Source organism: Monopterus albus, unplaced genomic scaffold (genome assembly GCF_001952655.1).
Source record: "Monopterus albus unplaced genomic scaffold, M_albus_1.0 scaffold16.1, whole genome shotgun sequence".
Classification (NCBI taxonomy): Eukaryota; Metazoa; Chordata; class Actinopteri; order Synbranchiformes; family Synbranchidae; genus Monopterus; species Monopterus albus.
In genome coordinates, this window is record NW_018127896.1 from 1,130,282 (window position 1) to 1,137,406 (window position 7,125).

The 7,125-nt window shown below is 45.6% G+C and overlaps 1 long non-coding RNA gene across 2 annotated transcripts in view; it reads right to left on the bottom strand.

The window, feature by feature from the left end:
- The window catches only part of LOC109955785 (uncharacterized), a 29,424-nt gene that overhangs the window by 21,002 nt on the left and 1,297 nt on the right, over positions 1-7,125 (bottom strand). For both annotated transcript variants that reach the window (XR_002274332.1, XR_002274333.1), the window contains exon 3: positions 5,166-5,239. This is a non-coding gene — a long non-coding RNA (uncharacterized LOC109955785). The remainder of the gene's footprint in view (positions 1-5,165; positions 5,240-7,125) is intronic.

The window sequence follows — 7,125 nt, forward strand, 5'->3', positions numbered from 1 at the left end:
ATTCAAAGAAACGGTTTGACACAACAATCTCCAGAGCTTTCAGCTGCATCACATCAGCTCAGTTTCCTTTGTCACATGCTGACAAAGTTCCTTGTGCATCACTCAACTTTTCAGTCACAGTTTTGGACTGAGTGAAGTGAGGTGGGTTAAAACTCCAGCTGAAGGGGCGTCAAGGTTCCGGGGAGTCATGGATCCCAGCGGCAGTTGAGGGGGGTCAATGCCACCACCTCTCTGCTCTTGGGAGGTTTGAGGACAGAGGTCTTCATTAAAACCTCTCATCGCTGTGCCCTCTCCTGCACCTTCTCTGAATTCACACCACTGAACGTGTGCTGGGACGGTGCAGGTGTCGTCTAGCAGGTGTGTGCTGGCAGCTGGAGGGTCCTGGTTAGAATGCACAGAAAGACTGAATCACCGGTTTCGAGTTCTAAAACAAGTGAATAAACCTGGCAGTAGATTATCACACCTGCTTTCAACAGAAATCAACTTGTATCAAGAGTCGATACCAGTTTAGAAATCTGCCTTTTCCAGTAAGGTTTCAAGAAACTTGCCTGTTGGAAATTCTTGAAGAAACTACATAGAAAGTGCAGGTGTGAGGGTTTTTAAAGCAGAGAGTTGAATCTGAGACTGAATTTTAGTTGTACACAAACATGCAGGTTATCTCAGGCATCTGAACAAGTGATGCTGTTGTTTATCTTAGAAGGATAGTCTAATTTGCTCTGGTTTAAGAATGCGACATGACCAAGATGTTAACCGATGTCTGAGGTCTGATTTCACTCAAGCTGGTGGAATCAAACATCCCCCAGCTGCCAAACCTAGGCTCAAAATGTCGATGTTACACACAAGAAGAGGCAAATGCTCCAATGTTTCACATGTTAGCACAACAGTTTAGGCCCACAAACCTCCACAGCACCATGTAACCTTCACCTGAGAACACTTGAAGCTGAGGTGCAGCCATCTTTGATCTGGCATGAAAGGTCAACGGTGCGACGGTGCTGTATGCGTTTTGAGTGTTTCTTTTCAAAACCCTGACAAGAGAGGAGGTTTGATTTGAGAATAGGATCCCGTTGTGGTCCGGCAGGGAAAACACGCTCTCCTAGAGGGGAGTTCATCTTTTCTTGAGGGTTCAAAGCCAAAAAACAGAGAACAAAGCAGCTCTGTGTGTTGAAGCTGGCTGCTTGGTGAGGGTGTGTCTCAGTTTTGACTCCCCCTGTTTCTGCATCATTGGCAAAGACAAGGCTTTGGCAGGGAGTGATCATATTATTTCATCTCTGTGAAAACACAGATATGATGTGTGTGTAAATTTTACCCATGAATCATAAATATCTAATTTTCTCCTCTGACTTGTCAGAGGAGTAATCAGAGTGGAGAAAGTTGAGGTACCTTGTTGAGAGAGGTTCTTTGTGCTGGAGGAACAAAGAGAACAGCATAAAACATTCACCACCTGATGCAACAGTGATTTAAGGTTGTTAATGTTTTTCTCCCCGTGATAGAGAAAATGGATTTGCACCGTGCCAACAAGCCTCCAAAGCCTGATTATTCTTCCTTGTATTTAAGACTCAGTTTATAAATCAACCTTCTCTCTTTGGAGGCTGTGGGTGTGGGGCTGCTTTCTTAACAAGCTGCTTCAACAGGCGGGAAATGCAGCATCATTTTCCACTGCAATTAAGAAGGGGGCCCTGCTGCTGAGGCAGTGCCGGGTGCCAGCTCCGTGTATGGCTCTGGCACCTTCCATCCGTTTTCTGGAAAGACTTAACAGGACCCGGCTGCATGTCTTGGCTCAGGGTTTTGAGCTGGAGTCGGTCTCCACTGACGTAATCCTTTAAGAAACGGCTCTCCTCACTGGCTGCCTCTCCACAACACAAAGGGTGTCTTACTGTGATTATCAGCACAGTTAATAACCCCAACGTGAAGCCAAAGTTACCAGCAAACATCTAAAACCAGGCCGCTCTCCCCTCAGCTCCGCGTCACAGTCTATTTATGCAAAGCATAGCTCGGCCTGTCAGCAGCTAATCACCACAAGGATGATCGATGGTGTTTATTTTCTGATGATGGAACGCAACCCCCTGCCTGATGATAATTGTAATAAAAAGGACAGATCAAGCCGGCAAAGTTATTAAATTATCAGACCATAATTTGCATTAATGCCGGCTGCAGATACATAGGAGTGGGGGGTTGACAGAGCCCCAGCGCCAGCTTGTTAGAGGGAGAGTCCACCTTGAAAAGCTGCCTGTGCCCTTGGCCCCCTGCAGATCCTCGTAAGGCTCAAAAAACCTGAGGCCTGTCACATGACAGCTCGGGTTTCACTGTCAGATTTTCTGCACCAATAAAAACTCTCTGAACACTCTGTAGCTAAGGGTTTACAACGTAATCACAACCTCCCTGTGTGAAGTCCAGCTGGGGACATTTGCTGCTCCCTCTCCCACCCCTCACTTCCTGTCAGCTCTCTACTGTGAACCACAGTCGACAAACTGCTGTTTCTGAAATCAGGAAGCAAGAGCACACAGTTTTATGCCCGTCTGACATTAAGTGGACATTTTCTGTCTTGAGCATCATTTATATGATTTCCCAGAAAGCCAGCCTGACCTTACCGGAGCAGTTTAAACCACTGGCAGGCAAAGTAGAATTTAAAACTTGGCAGGTTTTAATGAATGAACCTCAGATGCTGCTACATGTTAAGGCGTCAGGAGAGGTGCTGAAGTGTCTCTGAGTCACTGGCTCTGGATTCAAGCATGAAGGAAAAGCCAGAATGAAGCAGAGCTGATGAACGACAGCATCTGTCAGGAAACCCCTCCCAGACCTGAACTTGACCCCAGACGGCCCCTTGAACCACCAGATCCAGGTCATGTTCAGTTTTGCCTCAGTTGTTGGTTTGAACGGGTCTCAGAGGGAATGGGAGCTGGAGGGACAAGCTGCAGCTCAGGAGAAAAGAAAATCAAGAGCAGAGAAACAAAGAGGGCAACAGCTGATGGGGCTCTGCTGCTTTTTAACCGCAGCGCACTGGAGGAATACATGAATGTGGTGAATTCCCTGTTTCTCTGAGAACGTCAAACAACACAGGAAATGCTGAGATAATACATCTATTAAGTAGAGTCCCAGTGGAGTGACGCCATGTCACAAATCATCACGTGACTTAATTCATCATCACTTGTTCTCCCACTTAATCTGAAAACCAGTTAAGGAAAAAAATACCAACTCTTGTTTTTCAACGTGGGCAGCCAAACATTGTTCAAAGTTGGATTGTCAATTCTGTTTTTCAAAGAAAACTGAATTTGTCAGGCTCAGTTTGTGGAGAAATGGGTCAAAAGACAGAACGGAGAACCAACATAAGCTGTCTAAGAGGGGTTTTAGGGGGGAAAATCAGGGTCTGAAAGGTTAGAAAATGCTTTTTCAGGTCCACATTTCTAGCTGATGCTGAGATTTTGACTTAATATTCCACTTTAGGGTTGCATTTCCCCAACTAAAGATTTTTTTTTAAATAAACTGAGGCCTCAGTACACCGGGTGAGACTAAAGTTTATGATCCTACTAGAAACATGCTGAAACCGTAGCTTGTCAATCCAAAACGGTGGCTTTATGTGGCATTGAGTCCAGTCTAGTTTAGGCCTGACATGGCAGACATGAGGCTCTGGGAACAAGAATAAGCATCCAGCTGCTCAGCAGTTCTCTCTGGTTTTATCCAGCGTCCGTCCTGAAGCAGCAGTGTTCGAGCTCCTCTCCTCCCCTTCCAGTGTAAACATGAAGAAGAGAAACACCTGCTGGTGTTACGTCACCCTGTGCTCACCCACACACTCACCCTTTTTCCACTGACTGCGTGAAAAAGGCCTGAACAGAGTTCATCTTCATGACTACAATCGACTAACAACAGTCTAAAGTAGTGTGATATAGTGTGACCTTGACATGTGTTGGACCAAATCTCAGTGTAAACCTGTTTACAATCCAGCCAATCAATCCCATCAGTAAGGCTGAAGTTGTTTTTGTTTGTTTGTTTTGATGCATTTTCTATCAGCAGTACACTGGAGCCCCAAAAGGGTTAAATCTGATGCAGACTGAATAGGTTTTGGAAGAATGATGTTCCCCCCTTTACCAAAATGTCTGTGGTGTTCCCTTTATGTGAGCTGTTCCCTTCATTTGCTGCCCAGCCGAAGTTTACAGAGCAAAGTCTCAAGGCTGAATATAAGCTTCATGTTTCTAAAGAGAAAACCCACAAACCGTTGTTCTGTCTTTGTTTAAACCCAGAAGTCGCATGTGCTCTCAAACTGTGCAGGGAGAAATAGCAGCTCCTTGGCCGACTTCGTGAAAACACTGGTATTCAGCAAAACAAACTCTCCAAACAAAAACACGCAAAATAAAACACCCTCAATTATCACAAGCGGCAATTTAGACCAGATGTAAGTGGGATTTGTTTGAGCAGCGTTTCATGAAAGACCTGCACTGGCCAATCAGGGCAGAGCGAGATCTCTGATGAGCAGGGGTCACAGCAGATCTGTGGGTTAGACAACCCAATAAATCCATCTTTGTCTTCCCTGGGGGAAGCTAGCTTTTATTTCCCCTTAAGTAAGACCTTAATCAGCCTGAGGTTGTGTAGAGCTCACAGGATGAGCAGACATCAGTTAAAACGGTCAGAACTGCTTAGAGGAAACATCTGGGCAGCTGTGCAGGCATCTATGCATTTTAAACTGGATTAACATCCATCTAAAGACACAAATGCTTTTTTCCCCTGAGGTTCAAGGTGGATGGCATTTTTTAACTTAATTTAAGTCTGTGTAAAGCAGCTGCACTCAATGTCCACTTACACTTTGTTCTGGAGCTTTTGACCATGTGACAGTATTAACAGGTTTGTTCAGCTGTCACATGTTCAAACATCATTCTGAACTCTAATGACTTCCTCTCAACAAAAAGTTTGTCATTCCAGGTTCGTGTTGATGCCAGACTGGTTGAAGACCTTGTGATATGGGCGAAAGCTCCAGAACAAGCGGATGCTGATTTGAAACAACCCTAACAGTGAAAGAACCTTTACTGTCCTGCCCAGGCAGTTTAAGTGATAGATGAAGTTTCTGGGAAGTGTAGTACCACTGACCACTTTTAAAAAGGCCTGGATCTGCACTGCTCTAACCTGCCCCTCCTCCATATTAACTTCTTGTTCAACAGGTAAATGTTGTCACTCACTGCCAGTAGCTCTGACGCTCCCTCTGCTGTCACCAGCTGGAACAACATCCCTGTGGCACGACTCGGATGAGCCACTGAAAAACAGGAAAGAAGAAAATCAGCAATTTCTCTTTTGTTTAGCTGATTTTTTTTATGATAATTTGAGGGATTCGTTTGTCATTTTGTTACCAGCTTTTCAGTGTAACTTTAGAAGAAAGGAAATTAACAAAGAATATATTTCTCTGCAGCAACAACAGTTTTACACCTTTATTTCTCCTCATATAAAGATCATCAGCTTGCTGCAGTTCTCTACTGAAACTATATCGTTTTTACTGAATGAGAGATTCAAACCAAGACTGCACCATGTCTTGCATTTTATTTTAGACATATTTCACCATAGCTCAGTCTCACACATTTGGCATCTTTGGATCTCTAATTGAATTTAAAATAAGATGATGTGGGTTTGAACAATGTTAGGGTGCAACAACGACACCTGAGTCGTCCAGAGAATCAGCACTAAAGGCTGAGGAAAAGCATGGCTGTGCTGTCCTCTGGGGCTTTCTTTTGCATTTGTTTGGCTCATTTGGCTGATTTGGTTTATTAAATTAAGCCAGAAATTTTTTCTTTTTTTTTTTGATAAGTGGTGACAGCATTAAAGCAGGAGGAAGAACATCCATATGAAACCCTAGGATTAAAAACCTGTTAAACCACAGTAAACAGACTTGGTGTGTTGCTGCAGTGTGGCTGAATTCCGCTCTGTTAAATAATCATGATGAATAATGAAGGTGTGCGTCGGCCTGGCAGATCTCCCCTCCTGGGCAGACATTTAGTGTCAACCTGGCAGGTCTCAGCGCAGCTCAGGGACGACGGGGGGATGAAGTTGTCTCCATATTAAGCAGGGAAATTAGACCTGTTAAATGGAGGGCAGCATGGAGAGGCGCTGTGCGTGGACCTCCAGGGTCTACATCTCATCAGGTGAGGCCGGCCCGAGCTGCAGGGGCGGGGGGAGGGGAGAACGTGACCCGGCCTCTGGCCCGCCTCCACCACACCTCACGCGCTCTGCATGCGCAAACTTGAACTGACCCTGTGCTTCTGCCAGCCTTCACCGCAGCTAAGCCCAGCCCTTCCCATCATGCACTGGGCCCGCAATGAGCTCCCATGAGCCTCGGCTCGCTCCCTGCCATCTGCCGTGATTTATAGAAATCGGCCAATGATTTATGGGCCAGTCATCTCACAATGAAGTTGTTCTCTTTCATTTGTGTGACCTCCCGACCCAGCCGCCACTCCCAGCCAGGTTGGGGAAACGCGCGCTAATCATACACTATGAGGGCCTTTAAACGGGTGGAGGGGGCTGCAAATGGAGGGCCTTTAATGAAATTAATTTTCAACAGTGTGCGCATACTGATGAAACAGGCAGGCCTTGGCGATGATGCACAGCCACCGCTGAGAGAGGAGGACTCATCCTGCAGCAGCACAGGTCCCCCCTGTCCCCCCGCCTTGATCTGCAGATGAAACGCCCCATTAGGAGCCAGTGATCCAGGGGATGTGTTTAAAGATTTATACAGTGTTGGAGTGGAGCTTGTAAGCCAACAGCGTGGCCCTGCAGACTGATCATCTGTAATCACCAACATGGCCTAAGTAGATCAGTGGAGCTGTGCAGGGACACGTGAGCACCACCATCTCTGCTTCCTTCTCACCCCTGTTTCTCAGTACTGCACCTGAACTGGGTTTTTAATGCTTTTAACAAAACAGTTTACTTAAATCTGCTGAAATCTGATGGCTGGCTTTATTTATGTTTTTATAAAGTGTGTTTCAGATCTTTTTCTTACTTCTTCCCCCATAAATCATCTCAGGACCCCTCAGATTAATCTAATGACCCTTTAAGGGGGTCTGACCCCTCGTGTGGGAACAACTGGACTAAACTGTATAAGAAATAGTTCAAAATAGCTCCACTTCGAGCAGCGTTAACAGGAAAATCCTG